At 42.8% G+C, this 23,405-nt stretch overlaps 1 long non-coding RNA gene across 2 annotated transcripts in view; it reads right to left on the bottom strand.

The window, feature by feature from the left end:
- Nucleotides 1–23,405, bottom strand: part of LOC139275753 (uncharacterized) — a 165,535-nt gene that overhangs the window by 72,808 nt on the left and 69,322 nt on the right. The window contains exon 4 of one of the 2 annotated variants that reach the window (XR_011595749.1): nucleotides 12,599–12,710. The exons of the other annotated variant lie outside the window; for it this stretch is intronic. This is a non-coding gene — a long non-coding RNA (uncharacterized lncRNA). Of the gene's footprint in view, nucleotides 1–12,598; nucleotides 12,711–23,405 lie in introns of those variants that run through there. 2 annotated transcript variants of the gene reach the window in all.

The raw sequence follows: 23,405 nt of genomic DNA, 5'->3' as shown, positions 1-23,405 counted from the left end.
ACACAGATGATGCTGCACACAGGGAGGTTAAAGTAACAGTGACCTCAGTCTTTAATAAGACATTCCAGAGTGAGGAACAGGCCTTTGGGGCCGGCTTATATACAGTGCTCCCAAGGGATGCTGGGATCCCTTGGGACTTCAGGGGATGAGTTCCCTGGTTGCAAAACATGGGAGTGCATGCTTTACAGATACACAACACTTTTGTTATCAGGTGAATAGTAAAACACATCACAGAACAATTTGGATTCAATCATAGCTTAAACTTGAAGGGAACAAAATTGGAAAACAAGGGCTTCGATTAAATAAGACTGAAGAGAAAAGCTAGAATGAGATCAACCCCCAATTATACCACACTGATAATGCAACGTGTATATAATGAAACCTGCTGGAAAATGCTAAAATTAATTGAATTCAAGAAAACATAGCTGTAGCAAATGAAAGCGTAAGTCCGATGTTTTAAATTAGTTAAATAACTTCTTAATCTTTCTATGTCTGTGATCTACAGCAGAGTGCTGATTCAGCAAAATGTCTTCCAATCCAACTATATTTACGTACTAATATATCACATAAAGCAGCTCAAAGTCGTCTTTTCAATGTCTTTTTATAAATTGGGTCTGGTTAGATACCTGTCATTTCATACACCAATGACTTTCTGTCCTTTTATGTACAAAATACAATAGTTTCAACAAATACCATCTAGCCCACAAATGTTTTTTTAAAATAGAGAAGCCATATTTAAACATAGGCAAATAAAGATTGTAAAGTATAATTTGTCCTGATTGATGTTTTATTTGATAAGAATACTTGGGCAAACTTAACCCCTGCAATAATACAAACATATTTCTGTACTCTAAACACCCCAGCCCATTAAGTGTTAGCTTTTAGGGATGGTGCCAGGAAGCAGTGACCTTAAAAGCACTGTTGACAAAGTACATAGAAACATAGAAACATAGAAAATAGGTGCAGGAGTAGGCCATTCGGCCCTTCTAGCCTGCACCGCCATTCAATGAGTTCATGGCTGAACATTCAACTTCAGTACCCCATTCCTGCTTTCTCGCCATACCCCTTGATCCCCCTAGCAGTAAGGACCTCATCTAACTCCTTTTTGAATATATTTAGTGAATTGGCCTCAACAACTTTCTGTGGTAGAGAATTCCACAGGTTCACCACTCTCTGGGTGAAGAAGTTCCTCCGCATCTCGGTCCTAAATGGCTTACCCCTTATCCTTAGACTGTGACCCCTGGTTCTGGACTTCCCCAACATTGGGAACATTCTTCCTGCATCTAACCTGTCTAACCCCGTCAGAATTTTATATGTTTCTATGAGGCCCCCTCTCATTCTTCTGAACTCCAGTGAATACAAGCCCAGTTGATCCAGTCTTTCTTGATAGGTCAGTCCCGCCATCCCGGAAATCAGTCTGGTGAACCTTCGCTGCACTCCCTCAATAGCAAGAATGTCCTTCCTCAGGTTAGGAGACCAAAACTGTACACAATACTCCAGGTGTGGCCTCACCAATGCCCTGTACAACTGTAGCAACACCTCCCTGCCCCTGTACTCAAATCCCCTTGCTATGAAGGCCAACATGCCATTTGCTTTCTTAACCGCCTGCTGCACCTGCATGCCAACCTTCAATGACTGATGTACCATGACACCCAGGTCTCTTTGCACCTCCCCTTTTCCTAATCTGTCACCATTCAGATAATAGTCTGTCTCTCTGTTTTTACCACCAAAGTGGATAACCTCACATTTATCCACATTATACTTCATCTGCCATGCATTTGCCCACTCACCTAACCTATCCAAGTCGCTCTGCAGCCTCACAGCATCCTCCTCGCAGCTCACACTGCCACCCAACTTAGTGTCATCCGCAAATTTGGAGATACTACATTTAATCCCCTCATCTAAATCATTAATGTACAGTGTAAACAGCTGGGGCCCCAGCACAGAACCTTGCGGTACCCCACTAGTCACTGCCTGCCATTCTGAAAAGTACCCATTTACTCCTACTCTTTGCTTCCTGTCTGACAACCAGTTCTCAATCCATGTCAGTACACTACCCCCAATCCCATGTGCTCTAACTTTGCACATCAATCTCTTGTGTGGGACCTTGTCGAACGCCTTCTGAAAGTCCAAATATACCACATCAACTGGTTCTCCCTTATCCACTCTACTGGAAACATCCTCAAAAAATTCCAGAAGATTTGTCAAGCATGATTTCCCTTTCACAAATCCATGCTGACTTGGACCTATCATGTCACCTCTTTCCAAATGCACTGCTATGACATCCTTAATAATTGATTCCATCATTTTACCCACTACCGATGTCAGGCTGACCGGTCTATAATTCCCTGTTTTCTCTCTCCCTCCTTTTTTAAAAAGTGGGGTTACATTGGCTACCCTCCACTCCATAGGAACTGATCCAGAGTCAATGGAATGTTGGAAAATGACTGTCAACGCATCCACTATTTCCAAGGCCACCTCCTTAAGTACTCTGGGATGCAGTCCATCAGGCCCTGGGGATTTATCGGCCTTCAATCCCATCAATTTCCCCAACACAATTTCCCGGCTAATAAGGATTTCCCTCAGTTCCTCCTCCTTACTAGACCCCCCGACCCCTTTTATAACAGGAAGGTTGTTCGTGTCCTCCTTCGTGAATACCGAACCAAAGTACTTGTTCAATTGGTCCGCCATTTCTTTGTTCCCCGTTATGACTTCCCCCTGATTCTGACTGCAGGGGACCTACATTTGTCTTTACTAACCTTTTTCTCTTTACATATCTATAGAAACTTTTGCAATCCGTCTTAATGTTCCCTGCAAGCTTCTTCTCATACTCCATTTTCCCTGCCCTAATCAAACCCTTTGTCCTCCTCTGCTGAGTTCTAAATTTCTCCCAGTCCCCAGGTTCGCTGCTATTTCTGGCCAATTTGTATGCCACTTCCTTGGCTTTAATACTATCCCTGATTTCCCTTGATAGCCACGGTTGAGCCACCTTCCCTTTTTTATTTCTATGCCAGACAGGAATGTACAATTGTTGTAGTTCATCCATGCGGTCTCTAAATGTCTGCCATTGCCCATCCACAGTCAACCCCTTAAGTATCATTCGCCAATCCATCTCAGCCAATTCACGCCTCATACCTTCAAAGTTAGCCTTCTTTAAGTTCTGGAAAAACAGATACTGCCACTAGACCATTTTCTTATTTATTTATTTTTAAGTATGTACTTTACTTAATTGTATAACATGTTCAGAATCCCCAAGTCGCTCCCATACCAAAAAGCCATTGCCTGGTATGGCACTTCAACAGGTAAAGATGGATTTTGGAACAAAGGAAATTTTCATGAGGTATCAAAAATTTGTCTGCAAGCTTGTAATCTTTTTATATTACAAACTATTCTTAGAATGTCATTTTGAGCTTTACAATAACAGTGATTTCCACTGGTTGTATTTCTTACTTCAGATGTTACAAACTCAATAACATTCACAAACAAGACATTTACAAGCTCAAATAGAGAGCACATCACAAGCCGTGGAAAATAGCTGTGGCAGAGAACTTACCACAACTCATTTCAGCAGAGGTCAGCATCGCACATTCCAAAATCTTGGCCAAAATGATCATTTGAGCATCACATGATATTCACACAGTTCATCTGAGATTTAGAGGAATTAGGGTCAGTTTTAACCTCGTCTGCCTGGCGGAAACCATGTAAGGACACAGTTAAACTGGCTGGTGCAACTTACCTGTACCAATCCCACTGTCTGCCTACAGTTCCAATATTAAGCTGCTCTTCTGAGCAGGCAAGGTACCTGCCAGTGGAGTGATAGAATTATATAAAATCTACAGCACAAAAACAGGCCGTTTCAGCCCACCTGGTCTATGAAAGATTTGCATTTATATAATGCCTTTCACAACCACCGGACGTCTCAAAGCGCTTCACAGCCAATGAAGTACTTTTGAAGTGTAGTCACTGTTGTAATGTGGGAAACGCAGCAGCCAATTTGCGCACAGCAAGCTCCCACAAACAGCAATGTGATAATGACCAGATAATCTGTAATTGTTGTGTTTATTGAGGGATAAATAGTGTCCAGGACACCGTGGATAATTCCCCTGCTCTTCTTCGAAATAGTGCCATGGGATTTTTTACATCCACCTTATAGAGCAGACAGGGCCTCGGTTTAATGTCTCATCTAAAAGACAGCACCCTCAGCACTGCACTGGAGTGTCAGCCTAGATTTAAGTGCTCAAGTCTCTGGAGTGGGACTTCTGACTCAGAAGTGAGAGTGATAACCACTGAGCCACAGCTGACACATTGCTGGTGTTTATACTCCAAACCAGCCTCCAGCCACTCTAATTACCTCTTCTTTAAATATGCAGATTGGGTTCCGATGACATCAACAATTGTAACCCGAAGCCTGCAAGGAAGAAGCTGTTGTGGCTTCCTCACCAGGTCAACCTGGCAGCAACCAGAGCCAGTGCAAGAATAGGCCCAAAAAAGTAAATGGTTTTTAGTTTTTCATGTTTTAAAGTGCTCATCGGTCCCCAAGGAAAGCTTAGGGCTAACCCTGCTCCAAGCTTCCTTCCTGCTCCCCTGACTATAATACCCTTCAGACCTTCCTCCTTACTGGAGTGCCAGGGATTGTTTCTTCTGGTCCTCGGCAGCGGCCTTCTACTGTGCAAAATCCCACTCTCACCCAATGGTCAGCTGTCACTTCCCGCCTCTTGCCATGGAGGGCTGGACAGTTTGCTATGTGCCTTGGCCTCCGCACGCAGGACTCCAGGCTGGGAGCTGAGATCAACTCTTTTGTTTCAATGATGCTCATTTTATTTCAAGTAATTTCTGCCTGGTGTAATGGGTCTCAATACTAACCTGAAGGCATCGGGTTTACTCACTGTTCCCCTTTTAACAGACTTCGCTGAAGAAGATTTTGAGAATATTTAATGTTCTGTGAATCTCTCAATAGAATCAGTTTCAGAATTTTGTGGATTCTGTTTGAAATTCAGTTTCAGTTTGGTAGAGGTTGTGTGCAAGTTTGTGAATGCTGGGAAAGGGAAAACAGGATGTTGTCATGGTTTTCTCAGCCGATGGGCCCCTTTTACATGGTGATAGAAATAAGCCGAGTTTCTCACGCTATTAGTAGTATTAACCAGCACAGAAAATGTAATTAATTTGTTGGTAATACTATTAAAAGTATGGTCTCACATGCTTCTCAGAGTATTAGCCCATCAAGATCTTTGAGTACTGACTGTAGCTCTCAGAAATATGGAAAAATGAGAAAGTTGATGGTAACATTGTTTTTGTCACTGCTGTTGTATAAAATTAATTGAAGACGATAATTACACCATTGTTCCAATTAAGTATCCAATGAAGGAACATGTATATATACATATATATTTACAATACCTACATGTACAATCCACCCTTTGCCGATGTATTGAATTACTGTTATTGACACTTGCTTAGCACTTAAGAAAGTAGCAAAAATGAGAGATATTACTAATAATGGAGTTACAAACCTAGATTTTCCATGGGGATGCAATCCTTGCTGAAAGTGTGGTAAAGATAGACTTCCATCTTCTTGACGTTATGAGCAGTGACTTCGCCATAGTTTCCAAATGACAATTTTATTTAAATAATCTGGATGAGCTTCAGCTATTGGAAGCAGCTCTCGTTGAGCGGGCCCTCCTTAGCGGTCAGAAATATTGTGCTTTTGGGGATTTAAATGGCCAAAGCCACTTAAAGCGACAGGCATTTCATAATACTTTTAGCTGCACAGAAGAAATGACTGCCTGTAAAGATGTCTGAAAGGCACGCTGCAGGACAGAGTTCCCCATTTTGCAGGTTCTGATGTGGAAGTGAGAGACACTGTTTGAGACAGAGAGGTAGAGGGCCCCAAAGGGATCTGCTCGTCATTGTTCGTATGTTCATTGTTCGTATGTTCATATTTATCACTCAACCAATACCACCAAAACAAACAAATTCATCATTTAACTCATTTTCTGTTGGTGGGACCTTGGTTGTACACAAACTGGTTGCTGTGATTGCCTATATAATGATAATAATGACACTTCAAAAGTAATTTTTCTTTGGAACATCCTCAAGATATGAAAAGGTGCTATATAAATGCAAATTCTTTCTTTCATTGAGCATATCTGCCACTTACAACTACCTCCCCTTACACTATGTTTGAATTACTTACTATCAATGCTGATGAGACAGCTCAGAGCACTTTTCATCTCCAGTCTTTACCTGAAATTCTTGTCCACTCACAGTCTAATAAGCAGTCACACTAAAACTTCACTTAAGGAATTTGATTGCTTTAAATCTGCTTCCCTCTTGGGATCTTTAAATTTATTTCTGCCTTTTCTCTAGCACCTAGCAATTCCAGACACCCACAAGAACATGACTGAGCAGTCAGGGCAGTAATCATAGAAAATGGGACATATGATGTCACCACTTCATTACTGTCTCCAGATTTTGGACCTACCATCCATACAGAGGGAAATGCAAACAAATCTAACAGGCAATACGACTGGAAAATAAAGGCACAAGTGCACTTGTAAGTGAAGAGAGTTTTTTTTTTAAATTGTAAAAAGGGACATCATCAGATAATCTCAGAATAGGGAGCTGTTGAAAAAATTCAGCCTTTGGAAAAGTAATACGAGTTAAAAGAGATATGTTCCTGTTAGTGCGCGAGCCTGCCCGAATTATTAAAATGAAGCCACCCCCCCTAACCAGTGGGTCCAGCGGCAGAGAATCCTAACTGGCACATCCCAGCACTACCAACCCTGTGGATTTCTGACTACCCAACAACCAAAACAAACAAAATGTTATTCTTCTAAAGTCAATTACAATTGTAGAATAAAATTATGATAATAAATAGAACTTCAGAACATGTATTAATTCATATAAATATTTGAAAAAATTCCAATAAATTTACATACTTATAAATGTCAGCTTAGTTTAGTTGGTAGTACTCTGAGTCAAAATGCCATCCCATTTCAGGACTTGAGACGTCAAAATAGACTGAGGCCGGAATTTTCTACATCTGGGCGGGTCGGGTGTGGGTGGTCGCAGTGGTGGTTCGCGACCCCGCACCTCATTCCACTCCACTCCTGAGATCGGCCTTCCATTAATGGCGCCTATTAAAGCAGCCCTGCATGTTACCTGGCCTTATTAAATGGTGCGGGTCTAATGATGTCATCGATTACGCGTTTTCAGCCGGGATATTTAAAGGAGCCATGGCCACATTGTATTTGAAGGTTCATCTAGGATTGTGTGTTCCAAACACTTGGAAATATGACTGCACAGAGGCAGAAGACTACACCCAGGCTCTCAGATGACTTTCTCCATATATTTGTGGAGGAAGTGAGAGCACGCAGGGAGGTCCTCTTCCCTGCTGATGGGCATAAGAGACCTCCCAGGCAGACCAAAGGAGCCTGGCTCCAAATAGCAGAGGAGGTCAACAGCAGAGATGTTGTCAGGAGGACCTGGGTGCAGTGCCGGAAACGCTTCAATGATCTCATTAGATCAGGAAACGTTGGTATAAAGCCACACTCAACATCATCCTGCTGTGCCTCTCATCACATCCCCATCACTCTGCCTTCCCAACAATACTCACACCAACATACCTTGCACGTCCACCTATCCCTCCCAATCTACATTTTCACATCCCCATCTGACTAACCATCCCTCACACTCACCTTCATCCGACTGCAATCATACCAACTAACAACACACAAGGAGGTTATTTGGCAGTGGCACCCCACTCCATCATAGTCACCCTTTAAAGATGTAACCCATCCATTCCTTACACTCATTCCATCATTCTGACTCAAACTTCTCTTCTTTGCCTCCTTGCAGGAGTAGAGAGCCCACAATAAGAGCGAGAGGTAGAGAACTGGAGGTACCCCTCCATCATTGGCCACCTTAACTGCAGCAGAGGAGGTCACCCTGGAAGTCTCAGGAGTCACAGAGTAGCTGGAGGTGGGAGACGGAGAGAGGGGGACATCTCAGCAACCTGGTTACAGAATTACATCTTATACAATAACATGGCGTATAGGGACTGATGGCAGCAGCCAGTGAATGTTCATCATATGCAAAGTGGTATCCTTACCCAGTCTTGATATGAGATTTCTAAATAATCTCTTTACTCTCCCACAGGTCCATCACAAGCCCCACCCCACCCACCCCCACTGCCCAGGAGAAAGAGGAAGACGACTCCTCAGAGGAGCCTACAGCCTCTGAGGGCACATCATCACCAGACATAAGCGCACCCAGCACCAGCGCAGATACACATACCTCAGTGGGTCTCACGCAAGATAGAGTAGTATTGTCATCTGGTGTCTCACAAGTCATAAGTGAGCAAGAAGATATGGTGGAGACAGGGGCAGCAGTGGAGACTCCTCACCAGAGGGCGCAGGATGCTCCCAGCTCTGCTCAGTTGCATGCAGATGCTAAGCCTCATGGGCCATCCAGAAAGAGGGTGATCCAGGAGGTGCAGCAAGAAGTGCAGGATAGTTTGACTGGTTTTGTGACTGCGATGTCTGCAAATGTGGAGAGAATGGAGGAGTTCATCTCCAAAATGAGCACCACAGAGATCCAGGCGATGGTGACTGTATGCAGTTCTATGGAAAGGATGGTTAACTGCATGGAACAGTTAATGTGCCAATCACAGGAACACATAGAATCTATGGAGAATAGATGGCAGATGCTCGAGGAGGGATGTCAACATAGACTTGGGTCGTCATGTGCAGCAAGATGCTCTCCAGCTCCTTGCTAGCAGGGAGGTACGGCTGGCTCATGAGAGGGATGACAGAGAGAGGGGACATGGAAGTGGGGGGGCTTCTCTCAAAGTGCTCACACTTCTCCCCTGTTCCCTCTCCCTCAGTCAGAGCCCCAGATGCCTCCTGGGATCATGAAGGCCGAGTCTGCCCCTGCACAGTCACAGGAGGAGCAGACTTTGGTGGAGCCATCACTGGCTCCAAGACCCAGAGGACATCTGCCAAAAAAGTGCAGTCGCAGCAGGGAAGTGAGTAAGCTGCTTCTACCTTTGCTGAAGCTACAGGGGTAGCACCACATAGAGGCACGGTAAGAGAAAGATGACACACAAGTAGCTGCACAAGGGTAATCACTTGGGTATTTTAATAACAGTTTGTGTGAGGTTTCCGTTAATGTGATGTCACAGATAAAAATTCTTATTTTCACCACTTTCTGATCATGGCAATTGTGTGTCAACTTTGGAAGTGGCTTAGTGAGTTGGAGGGAATGATGAGACATAATGTTACCTCCAGCAATGGTGGTAAATGTGAAAGGGATGGGCTGATCATTGTAGGGATGCTTTATGGTGTTGCTGTGGGTTGTTAGGAGCCTGGCGTAGAATATGGTAGCCATATGGTGTAATGCCTGAAGTTAAGTAAATCTCGCCATGCTGAGCCCATCCCTGGTCTCCAGGGCAGCAATGTGCTCGGGAGCTGATGGGTTCTGGATCACAGGTTTCTCCTGCTCCTCCTCCACATCTTCCAGCTGATGCTCCTCCTCCTCCTCGGAAGAAGAAAAGGCTGCGCGCTCAGAGGCTTGCTCCTCATGCAGCACTAATCCTCACTGCTGCGCTATGTTGTGCAGGGCGCAGTAGACCACAGCGATTCTGGTGATCTTAGCTGATGCGTGCTGAGCGGCTCTACCAGATGTATCAAGGCATCTGAAGTGCATTTTCAGCATGCCTACTGGCTGCTCTATGAAACATCTGGTGGAAATGTGGCATTCATTATATTGCTCATTGGTCTCAGTACTTGGCCTCCTCAAGGGTGCCATGAGCCACATCTTCAGTTGATAAACCTTGTTTCCAAGCAACCAGCCGGAACGTCTGTTTGGAGGAGCAAAGAGCTGAGGGAGGGTGGACTGTCCACAGAATGAAAGAGTCACGGCAGCTGCCAGGGAATTGGACACAGACATGCACGATGATCTTCCTACGGTTTCAGACAAGCTGCACATTAAGGGAGTGGAAGCCCTTGCGGTTGATAAAGACTCCTGGGTGATGATGGGGTGCCCTGATGGCCACATGTGTGCAGTCGATGATGCCTTGCCCCTGTGGGAAGCCAGTCAGAGTCGCAAAGCCGAGCGTCCACTCAGTAACACTGACTTCATCAGTGGAAAACTTGATATCATTGGCTGACTTGTCAAACAGAGCTTCGGTGACCTGGGTGATACATCTGTGGGCAGCCGACTGCAAGATGCTGCAAATGTCTGTTGTAGACCCCTGAAAGGAGCCCGAGGTGAAGATGTTGACGGCGGTGGTGACTTTGACAGCCATTGGTAAGGCGTGACTACCTGTTCCTCTGGGCTGCAGGTCTTGCTCCAGCAATCTGCAAATATCTGCGATGACCTGGCACAATAACCTGAGCTGCCTTTGGCACTGCTGCTCCGTCATGTTGAGGAAGCTCATGCTGTGCCTGTATACCCTGGGTTGGGGGTATCTCCTCTGGCGCAATGCAGCCCTGCACTGGTGCCCTCTGTCCTGTGCAGCATCAGGTTGGTGCGTAGGTTGGTGGTGTTACTGTTGGTGCTGCTGGTGTTGGGGCTCATCGTGGTCCGATTCTGAGGACCAAGGTGAGACAGTGTAAATGGCAGCCATGCTGATGGAATAGATGGCAGGTCAAGTAGAAAAGAGAGAAGCAATCTGTCAATGATGCTTGTACCAATGAGGTGATAGTGGATACTGACTTTGCTGAAAAGACTTACCGCATCTAGAAAGCTAAATCCACACTGACAATGCAGTCAGCAACAACATCTGCCTTAGGAAAGTAACCAGGTGTCAGGTGGGAGTATTTATTGTGCTTTCCATGCTGTGCACTAATGAGCTGGATCAATGACCTCAGGTTCACAGACACGGCTCCCGAGCTGCGTGATTCAGTGAAATTGGAAAGGTAAGGTTAAAAAGAGATTTAAACATCTGGCAAGTAGCTAATAATTATCTAAGTTAGCTCAGCCGCCTCTGCCGTTCAGATCACTGCTGCGCTGGCAAACGCACCCAAGGGAAAGCCGCGTGGGGGGGCAGGATGACGGTGGGTTCATGATCCGCTCCAAGTTATTTCAAATTTCATCCCGACCTGTCTCCATTCCCGTCCGCATGGACATCAGAAAATCTCAGCCTGAGACTCCAGTGCAGAGTGAGGGAGTGCTACACCTTCAGAGATGCCATCCTTTGGGTGTGATGTTGAACTGAAGTCTTGTCCACCTGCTCTGGAGGTTTACGTAAGTGTTATAGATTACATGGCACTATTTGAAGAAGAGTAGGGATTCTCCCAGGGACTTGGCCAATATTTCACCCTCAACCAACACCACCAAAAAACAGATTAACTGGTCATTCATCGCAATGATGTTTGTGAGATCTTGCTGCATGCAAAACGGCTGTAATAACTGCCTGCATAACAGAATTCGCTGCATTTCAAAAACATTTAGATGTTTCTAAGAGGCATGATAAAATGGCATCTATTTAGAATTTTTGCTCGATGGTGTAGTACAGTTTCAACTCATTTTTAAAAGGACTAAATGGTTCTTGTGTTGGAACATTTTTGTAAATATGATCCTAATTTAAGCTTAGTGTGAAAACGAGAACCAAATATCTGCCATGTTATAATATTCTTCAGCAAGTAATCGATTCATAACTATTCCTTTTGTCGTTCTTTGATGTACAATCAAAGCATAAAAGGAAAATGAAAGCCATTTTCTCTTACAGACTTTAAGACACTTTAGTGGGGAAATTGGCCTTCTTTGCGCCTCCCGTTAACACCTCCGCGGGGTGATAATGAGGCACTACCGGCTCTACGACCAGGTGCGGCGAGAGTACCGACACCTACAAACTTGCCTTGGAGTTTTGCAGCAATAACCTCTAAAACCATGATCTTGTGCACCCCAGAGATCATGACGTCATCCGGTGCACAGCGCCCTGGTACCGCCTCGGACGCGAACTTCAGGTTCCCCCCTCCCCCACCCCCCACTCCCGCAGCACCGCTGGGCGTCAACACCGGCAGCTGCAGGAGGTATTGTAAGGTAGGCCAGCCACTTGGGAGCGGTATTTAAAGGTAATGCCACTTAAGGAAGTAGAAAATTTGTATTGCTCCCTCAGGACATCTTTTCACCATTTTGTTGTGCCGCGATTGATCAGCCCTGCACTCTAACAGTGGGTCTAACATTGTGCAGCATTGTGCCGTTACCACCCCTCCTGCCTGGTTCAGCGCGCCAAGGGAAGTGGTAGCACTTGATTTAGCGCTCCGCTTCCCTCCTGGAGTGTTAAACTGGAAGTTTTCATCTGCTAAAATTGGGTAGCGCCCGATGATACTTTTGCGCTCCCACAAAAGTTATAGCCCCAAATGGGACGCTACTCAATTTCTAGCCCAAGATTGTTATTTTATCCTTTCCATAAGCTACTTTCTAACAGTTCCAGATTGCAGCTATTTTGATACTAATCCATTCTAACTATCGTACAACAATTCAAAATTCAAGACTGCTGGCTACTGAAATGTGAATATTAGTTTACTGGAATAATTGGTGGATTTACAGAGAAAATGGAGCGCTTGAAACTCTATTCACTGAATGGAACCAGTACCGGCTACCATTCCTCATTCTCTAGCTCTTAGAATCCATAAGTTTTTTTCATCTGAACTTTTGTCCTCAAGTGAAATTGTTGATGAGCACCCTCTTCATCTCCAGAGTTCCTGTAGAATTCAAAAAGGTATTGGATAATTAGTTACAGACCATAAAAAAGTATTTGGGAAGAAAGAATAAAAATTATATTTGGGAAAAAATGTGTTAAATCAACCGCAGCAGAGTTCTAAACTGAGCAAAGGCAAGACTAGTCAAAATGGCCTCCTCCTGTGCTAACATGTATGTTTCTGTCAACATAATCAACATAACAAAAAAACAGATTATCTGGTCATTATCACATTGCTGTTTGTGGGAGCTTGCTTCTACGCAAATTGGCAGTTGTGTTTCCTACCTTACAACAGTCACTACAATCCAAAAAGTATTTCATTGGCTGTAAAGCACTTTGAGACGTCTGGTGGTCATGAAAGGCGCTATATAAATCCAAGTCTTTCTTTCTTTCTGTGTTATATTTCTGTAATTCAGATTCAAATGAGCCATTGCCCATCTTAAGCAGAACCTAGTAATGCCAATTGCTAGTTCATATGAAGTTGAGAGCAGAAGTCATTGTGTAGTACCCATCAGTCTACATGACTGTATGTCTAAAGTTAATTAAATATCAGTGGTTAATTCATCCCTTTTGGATATGGCTCGGTTTGCTTAAATATTTTGCATTGTAATAGAGCTCCACCTAGTGGACTACTGATGTAAATAATAAAGCAACATCACATGATGACAGTTTTCTGTGTTACGAGCCATCTTGTTTGTGTGCCATGTTAGTGATGTCATAAGAATATATTATATTGGTGATGAGAATAGAATTTCTGGATTCCCTAGCTGATACTTTTGTTGGTGGGTAATTCTGCCAGCCCACAGAAAGACTTTGAGAGGTTCTTTGTTTTGCAGAACAGCTAAAAATCTAAGATAAATTTCAAGCACACTTGGCTGAACTGTTGACATTGCCAGAGTCCAGATGGCCGCCCCTATGGAAACAATAAGGTGCTTGGGTGAGTTCCATCATGACCGAGAAACTTTCGGAGTGTATGTGGAGCAGCTAGAAATGTTTTTCACCGCAAATAATATCGTTGAAGTCCCCAATGATGAAAACCATCGGGTGGTTTTAGAAAGAAAACGGGCTATTTTCTTGACTGAAGCAAGCCCCGAGGTGTATGAAACTCTGAAAAATGTGCTTGTTTCTGTCAAATCAAAGGACATACCACTGATGGAGATTTTAAACAAGTTAGAACAGCACTACAGTCCTGAGCCCTTGGAAATTGCTGAAAGTTATCATTTTGGAATACGAGATCAATTGAATGATGAGGGTATCAGTGTGTACATTTGTAGCTTTAAAAAAGCTATCCATTCACTGTCATTTTGGAATCTTTCAGGACCAAGCATTGCGTCACCGCTTTGTTAGTGGGATCAAAAATGAAACAATAAGAAAATTGATGACAACCCCTAACTTGACTTTTGATTTAGCTTGTCAGACAGTTATGTTGATGGATATGGCCAACCAATACTCCTTTAGAATTTTGCGCCAATTCTAGTCATCAGACAACCAAGGTGAATCGCCTACAGGTTAAAAGTAAAAGGCAGTTGGGCCCAAAGGCCTCACCACCTGGCTAAGATAACAGTTCATTGAAATCGTGCTATCGGTGCCTGGGACAACACATTGCTCAAAGCTGTCCATATGTAAAGACAGAGTGTTTCTTCTGCAAGAAAACTAGGCATCTTGCAAAGGCACGCCAACTGAAGTGTAAACCGATGTTCAATGCTCGAAGTAGAAATTGCCAGACACTACAAAACATTGAAGAGAAGCAACCGGACGAGGAGGTTCTAGAGATACACATCATCAAGAACACAAAGGTATCTGACAGTGATTCACGATGTATTGTCTTCCAAGTAGATGTTGCAGGAACCAGGATACCCATGGAAATCGACATTAATGCATCCATGAGTACAGTACCGAAATCGCTATATCTTGACAAGTTGAATGGTTTTCCACTGGATAAATCAAAGATAGAGCTGTGAGGCTATTCAGGAGAGCAAATCCCTGTTGTAGGGCATATCACCATACTGGTGAAATACAAGGATCAGTTTCAGAGCTTGCCTCTCTTAATAGTGGCAGGAGTCGTAGAAATTGTTTGGGATCACTGAAGCTGGATTGGAGTGAGATTTTTCCTGTGGAAACAAAATTTAAATCAAAGGATGACCAAACAGTATCCAAAGGTGTTCCATGAAACAGGCAGTCCGATCCAAGGCTTCAAGGTGAGTGTCAGAATGTAGAAGGACTCAAGACTAGTTTACTACAAGCCACATCCCGTACCATATGCACTCAAGGAGAAAGTTGAGCAAGAACTCAAAACACTAGAAAGTGAGAACATTATCTCTAAGGTAGATCTAAGTAATTGTGCTAAACCCATTGTTGTTGTACCTATGTCTGGTGGTAAGGTAAGGTTGTGTGGTGATTATAAAGTAACCGTAAACCACGTTCTAGAGGGTAATTTACCCAATACATTGCCAAAGGTAGATGATTTGTTCACAACATTGACAGGTGGCCAGATCTTCTCAAAGTTAGATCTGACAAATGCCTACTTACAACTTGAGCTAGATGAGGAGTCCAAGTCATGCTTGACTATAAATACTCATCCAGGCCTATATCAATTTAATAGGCTACAATTTGGAGTGTCTTCTGCACCTGCCATATTCCAAGTGGTGATGAACCAGTTTCTGCAAGGCATTGGAGGGGTAGTATGTTATTTAGATGACATACTCATTTCAGCATCAAACAGGCAAACCCATAATAACGTATTGAATGAAGTGCTCAAACAGCTAGAGAAACACAGAATATGAGTGACTTCTCCCAAGTGTGAGTTATTTCAAAACGCAGTGGAGTACTTATGGCACAGAATAGACAAAGAAGGTTTACATCCAACCAAAGGAAAGCTGGATGCAATCAGAAATGCACCCACTCCCAAGAATGTCACTGAACTTCAATCATTTTTGGGTCTTTTGAACTATTATAGAAAGTTCCTACCAAATTTGGCTACAGTATTGCATCCACTGAATGAGCTGTTGAAAAAACAGGTCCATTGGAAGTGGTCAGAAGAATGTGACATAGCATTCAAGGAGTGTAAAAGCCAGTTGGTAGAGAGTACCATGTTAGTTCACTATGACGGATCTAAGGAGATCAAGCTAGCATGTGATGCCTCTTCATATGGAGTTGGGGCAGTGATCTCTCATGTACTACATAGTGGGAAGGAGAGACCAATTAGTTTTGCTTCACGCACTCAGTGTCAGTGAGCATAATTCTGCACAGATTGAAAGGAAAGCTTTGGCATTGATTTTTGGGATCAAGAAGTTCCACATAAGCCTGTGACAGCAATCCTTAGCTGCAGCCCGAATGCAGAGATGGGCTTTGATTTTGTCAGCATATACACATGATATTGAATATAGACAATCAGCTGATCACAGTAATGCTGATGCAATGTCTAGATTGCCATCCCTATCACAAGTTACACCCAATAGGGAAGAGTTGTTCTATTTTTCATATATTGATGAACTGCCAGTCACAGCTGAAGAGATTGGTAGAGAAATCAAACGTGACCCAGTTATGTCAAGGGTGTATGATTACATAGAAAATGGCCGGCCAAACCAGGTATCAGAGAAAGATATTCATCCATACTTCGTTCATAGGAATGATTTGTCAGTGGGTAAAGATTGTATGATGTGGGGTGCAAGAGTGGTAATCCCAAATAAGTTCAGGTCTAAATTATTAGGAGATCTTCATGGGAATGTGCTTGACCAAGAGTTTTGTACGCAGTTACTTATGATGGCCAGGTTTAGATAACGACACAGGGTTAGATTTTCTGGTCCTTTGCGTTCCGGGATTTGCCCCAGAGCGGCGTAGAGCTCTCCTGCGCCCCATCATGATCCTCTGGTTGGGTTTTGCGGCAGCGCTGAGCAGGACCGCCGGGAAGAGTGGCGCTGGGTGTGCAATGCCCTTGGTTGTGACACCAGTATGAGTTTTGACTCTTGCCCGATCCATCCACCCGGAAGTGCAGCTACAATGACTGCTTGGGAATTAAGTGGGGTCCAGCCATGATGACGGCACAGAGGAAGGTAATGTGCTGTAAGAATAAGTGGGAGTGTTTTTTGTTTTTGGGAAGTAACATTAAGAAAAACCCAAAGATGTTCTATAAATATATTAAGAGCAAGAGGATAACTAAAGAAAAGGTAGGGCCTATTAGAGACCATGAGGGTAATCTTTGTGTGGAGGCAGAAGATGTTGGTATGGTTCTTTATGAATACTTTGCGTCTGTTTTCACAAAGAAAAAGGGCAAAGCAGATACTACTATTGAGGAGGAGTGTGAAATTCTGGATGAAATAAACATAGTGAGAAAGGAGGTAATAAGGGATTCAGCAGCTTTGAAAGTAGATAAGTCCCCAGGCCCGAATGAAATGCACCCCAGGCTGTTGAGCGAAGTAAAAGAGGAAATAGTAGAGGCCTTGACCATCATTTTCCAGTCCTCTTTGGATTTGGGCATGGTGCCGGAGGACTGGAGGACTGCTAATGTTTAAGGTGGTCGAAAGGGATAGGCTGAGTAATTACAGGACTGTCAGCCTAACCTCAGTGGTGGGAAAATTATTGGAAAAAATCCTGAAAGACAGGATAAATCTACATTTAGAAAGGCAAGGATTAATCAGGGACAGTCAGCATAGATTTGTTAAGGGAAGATCGTGTTTGACTAACCTGATTGAATTGTTTGAGGAGGTAACCAGGAGGGTCGATGAGGGTAGTGTGTATGATGTAGTATATATGGACTTTAGCAAAGCTTTTGATAAGGTCCCATATGATAGACTGGTCATGAAGATTAAAGCCCATGGGATCCAGGGCAAAGTTGTAAGTTGGATCCAAAATTGGCTTCGAGGTAGGAAGCAAAGGGTAATGGTTGATGGATGTTTTTGTGATTGGAAGGATGTTTCCAGTGGGGTTCCGCAGGGCTCAGTACTGGGTCCCTTGCTTTTTGCGGTATACATCAATGATCTAGATTTGAATATAGGGAGTATGATTGAGAAGTTTGCAGATGATACTAAAATTGGCTGTGTGGTTGATAATGAAGAGGAAAGTCATGGACTGCAGGAGGATATCAATCCACTGGTCAGGTGGGCAGGACAGTGGCAAATGGAATTTAATTCGGAGACATGTGAGATAATGCACTTGGGGAGGGCTAATAAGGTAGGCCACTTAATAGGGTGGATGAACAAAGGGATCTTGGAGTGCTTGTCCACAGATCCCTGAAAGTAGTAGGCCAGGTGGATAACGTGGTTAAGAAGGCATACGGAATGTTTGTCTTTATTGGCCAAGGCATAGAATACAAGAACAGGGAGGTTATGCTTAAATTGTATTTTCCAAGATTGTTTTTTCCCCAATTGGCCTGGGTTTTATCTGTTTTTTTGCCTCTCCCAGGAGATCACATGGCTCCGCTAGGGGTGCAGTGTAGAATGTTGCAGTTGTGTGGGTCGGACTGGTTGGGCTGGCTGCTCTTTACCTGTCTGCCATTGTTTATTGTTCATAGGTTTATATGTGTAACCTTCAGGGCTGCTGACCGAGGGCCGTGTGTCAGCCGGCGTGGACATGATGGGCCGAAAGGGCCTCCTTCTGCGCTGTAGATATTTGTGTTTCTATGTTTTTAATTTTTGTGCGATTTGTGTTGCGGTGACATGTTTTAGGAAGGTTTTGCTGTTATTTTTCGGTTATCTTTCCACCTCCTCCCCCTCCCCCCCCTTCCCAAGCGTACACGGCCTGGCTCTTTAGCTCAGGAGTTTCCCATCCTTGTACCATACAAGGTGTACAATGCCTCTCTTAGTACTGCACCCCCTGACGCAGGACCCAGATGCCCAAACTTACATACTAAAGCGCAAACTATTCCCGGTTGGTAACTTTCCCACCCTGCCTCCATTTTTGCCCCAAAAACAGGAAAGCCTAAAATCCAGCCCGTAGAGTACATCGTTCGTCAGTGCACAACATGTCAATCGGTAAGCAAGAAACCACCATCAGTACCATTACAGCCAATGAAATGCTCTCCCAGGGTGTGGCAAAGGTTACATATAGATTTTGTTGCGTGTGAAGGACAACAATTGTTCATTGTGATTGAAAGCCATTTGAAGTGGTTAGAGGTGTTTCCGACGTGGAAAATTTCACCAAGTAAAACAATAGACAATTTGCGAAGATTGTTTTCTTCATATGGCCTCTCAGTAGAAATTGTGTCTGACAATGGACCGTAATTTTGTTCAGAAGAATTTGCAGAGTTCATGAACAGAAACGGTGTGAAACATACCAAAGTTTGACTGTACCACCCTACTTCAAATGGTGCAGTAGAAAGCACAGTACCAATTGTAAAACGTGCCCTCATCAAGCAAATGTTGGATCCAGATTTGAAGGTTAATGGCAGACAACTACTTTAGCCATTCATTTGCCAGATTTGGCTGGACCACATCAAGCACTATTGAGTCCTGCTCTCCTTTTCATTCTGAATGCACAGATAATCCTCATTTTTTTCCACTATCAACCATCTCTCTAAATGCTTCTAAATATTTGTTTAAATTTAAACTTACCTGCTTAGCTACTGAAGAATCCTAAGAGAAGCAGGCCCAGCACTTGTTCCGCTTAGCAAAACCAGTGTCCCAGAGGAGTCCTTCGAGAGGCATTGGGGCCTTCATAAATATACACAAGATGCCGAAAAACTGTTTTAAGGACACCAAAAATTGGGGTGTACAAATTTAGCAGTGGCCCAAACGCATGCGCAAATTGGACACGGCTGTCCCACTGCTAAATTTGTAATCACTGTGCCCATTGTATGTCCGAAAAAGGGTGCGACACATACTAATTTCAACGCCATTAATAAAAATTTTCATTATGTGCTTTGCCTCATGAATGTACAGATTTGTTTCATTTAAAGTTACACTATAATATTTATGTCCGGTGTACTTTCACGTTACATATTTCTTACCAGACCTTTGCATCTTCCTGTTGACTTCCTTTACTTTATGACTGTAATGTATTATCACATGGTTTGTCACATGGTTTGGTATGAGAATGCTCAGTTCGCTCTGGCCTAGTAAAGCAAACACAAGATCTAGCAACTCATTGTGTCTCTGCCCTTCATTTGTTTTACCCACATAAATTATAACCGCCTTATTCTTTACTGCAGTTTGTTTTTATTGTCTTCTCATAATACCATTTCTTGCACTCTCCTCGGATATTCTCTTTATTAGTCCTGTTGATTCTTTTATCTTATTCTGATGTCTCCATCTTTGTTTTTCTCGTGCACTGCCTTACTATCCATGTTTTATCTTTCCTTTTGCTCACTCCAATTTGAGCTTATTTATTCCAGGTATGTCTACTTCCAGTCTCATTGTCTTACTCTTTGCTGCTTGATGTCCCCCATGATTGTTCTCATTTCTTTTGTATCTTTCATTCTTGCTTCATTTACCTGTCTGTACCTCAATTGCAGATCTTTGGTAATCCTCCTATCTCTCCCATTGAATTAGCCTACCTCGCTTCCCCTTCGTATCTGATCTGTGTCTCCTTCTGATACATGTGAATCATGGAATGTCACTGTTCGACTGGCTTTTCTGGCCTTCCCTACAGTACACAATCATTCTATCCAATACTTCAGGTAAAACCCCAGTTCTGACAAAAGGTCATCAACCTGAAACATTAACTGTTTCTCTCTCCACAGATGCTGTCTGACCTGCTGAGTATTTCCAGCATTTTCTGTTTTTATCCCAGAAATATAAGGGCTGCCTTCATTTGATCTCGACTGTTGATTGCAGCAAGAACACAATAAGTTAACCAATTGTGGGTGTTTAATGTGTTAAAACAATTTCCTTGCATTATAAAAGCTGGTTTCAAATCTGGCCTAGATATAATACAAGTCTCCCTATGGGAATCTGGAAAATAAAAGATACACTCTACAATATTGTCCTTTGACCTCTAGAACCTGAATTCAAACATAACTCAAGTTGAAAAGATGATGATCTATATTCCCTAAGGATCCTATCAGGGTTTTATAAAGGACCTGAGTGAATAGAATTTGTTTTATCTCAATCCAATTCCTGCTGAATTATGAGGCTCTAAAAGTTTGGAAAATCTTAATTCAGTTTCCAGTAGATATAACACAAAAGCAAAATACTGTGGATGCTGGAATCTGGAATATCTTATTCCAGTAGATATAATTCCACAGCACAGAGCTAACTGCATGGATTATCAAAGGATTTACACAACAAAGGCGAGAAAGCATTCTTTTGCCTCATCATGTCTTCATATGGATTTTTTTGGATTGTTTCCAGTCCACGGTGTCAGTGTGTTCTATGAACAAACCTGTCAGCATGTCTGGTTTGAAATACTGCATATCTCTTTGATGTGTCGTATGATCATATTCAGTTTGGGGATCCCATAGGGTTGCTAACTCTGGTTGAATGTATTCCTGGAGGTTTCATCACATGGCCTCCTGTCTTCAACTGCCCCGCCGACACGGGCTGCCCAACACATCCATCCTCACAGTGACCACTTTCCCATGCCAATTGGAAATCAAAAAGACGCTATTACAAATTGGAAGATTCTACCCCGTCAGTCAACAGCCTTTTTACCCATCTCCAATATTTTTGTAACTAATAGAATCATATTAGTCCCACTCCCCTGCTCAGTCCTCATAACCCTGCAAATTATTCCTTTGTCAAGTATTTACCCAGTCCCCTCTAGAAAGTTATTATTGAATTAAAGAAACTATTCTTGAAACTAAAATATTGGAATGTGTTTTAATTTGCTTAACATATAGGAGAAAAGGGACATTAGGGTAAATTTCTACATATTTGTTAGGAGTAAGTTTTTGAGTTACATTTTCAAAGTTTAAAAGTAATCATGTCATTATGATCAACATATTAAAAGTTAGAAAATAATCTTTCTTCCTGTAACTGAATCTTGTATGTCTTACTTACAAGAAAAATAGAGGCAAGCCCACCAATCTAAATTTAAGTAATGATATACTACAGTATAGCAATAAGCTGTTTATAAACCCTAGATAATTAAACTGAACTTTTCACAAAAGGGGTGAATCAGATTAAAAGACCATCTGTTGCACAGTCAGGTATAGTTAGATTTTGCTGCAGAATAAAATAAATCCTTTAAAAATAAAGTTTGGGCTGTACAACCTGCAAAATTCATCTGCATTCATTGTGACATTAAGATAAAACCACAATGGTGCATCAATAATGATCGCATTTCAACTGCATAACTTTCTACAGTTACTTCATAGTGGAGTTCTATTCAACACTTCAGGGAAACGCCACACTAGGTCATAGTCTGCTATTCCAACTATGGCCGTGCGATTCCCGATGCCTGAAGCATGAAAACAAAACTCTAAAATTGACATCCAGTTATACCACATTAGCCAGGGAAACAGAAACATTTATTTTTCACCATCATAGATAACCCTGAACCAAATTTAATCCCCTGTAAAATTAAATCCAGGAGGATACATTTCAGCCAAACATCTGGTGAGGGATCACAAAACGCAGCATGAGAATATAAGACAAGATTTGACAGGTTTGCAATCAGTTTTCCGCCTGAGCGAAGCCCAAAAGCTAATTTTATTTGGTGCTAAATGATTCACACAACATTTTGCGCTCGGGCGGAAATTTCGGCGATGGTTTTGCAGCGGCACTAAATCTATACCACAGTATGATGTGACAAAGGAAGATCCCCTATTCCAAACAAATAATATAGAGGATATAAGAAATCAAACTCGCGTGCGGTACCATGACAATCCAGATATGTAATTGAAGAGAGCAACAGTACTAAGAGTCTCAGCATAGATGATGGTTATAAAAATAACCAAGTTGTTTTATGTCGAGATCCACTACGAATGATCAAAGATCACTGTGGATATGACCAAGCGGATGAGTGCACCTTGAGTATCACCCTCCTAGCATGGGACTACGAAACTACCGCTGTTCCATGAGGAAATGGGGAATGGTGTGTGAGCACCACGGCGACTGAGATGACGGTCACAAATAAGGACGGAGATACCTCATGCGCCATCACGAATACTGACTTCTGCTTTACCCCGCATGATGAGACACACATAAATGGCTATGTTATAAACTCTCAACTGAAAGGGGACAATGATAGACACTAAGGGTATGAGAAGGCCATCAGGTCACAAGGAAAACCGACACCCAAAATGAATGAGGAACAAACTCAACTGGAACAAGATATTCGGAAGCAACGACTGAAATAAATAGTCCTGATGGAAGACATGAGAAAACTGCAAAGAGACACTGAAAAAATGTTGGGTATCCAGCCGTGGCATAAAAGACTTTGGAACGCTGGACTCAATGTGCAAGATATATAGGTAGTGTCACATATATTGGTTGTAGTGCAAGGGATCATCTTGGTCATCTTACTTGTTAGCCTGTAAAAAGTGTAACTTATGTAAGAGGCAGGCCATAGCCCGAACAATAGTTAAAACATTGAATAAAGAGAATATAGACAGTCCGACAGAAAGGACAAATTTAGTATAACCTTGATGGGAAAGCCAACAGGTGGGTCCTGCAGTTCGGGAAGTAGCGCTACCCAAGCAGAAGGATAACCCTGGTGGCTCACCCATGAAGAAGTCATTGGGAAATGGCCTATCTTGGGCATATAGCCAAGGGCCATTAGTGGGGATCGTAAGGGGTTAAAATACAGTCACTCGAGTGGAGAC

The sequence above is a fragment of the Pristiophorus japonicus genome, chromosome 11, assembly GCF_044704955.1.
Source record: "Pristiophorus japonicus isolate sPriJap1 chromosome 11, sPriJap1.hap1, whole genome shotgun sequence".
NCBI classification, from domain to species: domain Eukaryota; kingdom Metazoa; phylum Chordata; class Chondrichthyes; family Pristiophoridae; genus Pristiophorus; species Pristiophorus japonicus.
This window is presented reverse-complemented; position numbering and strand designations above follow the sequence as displayed.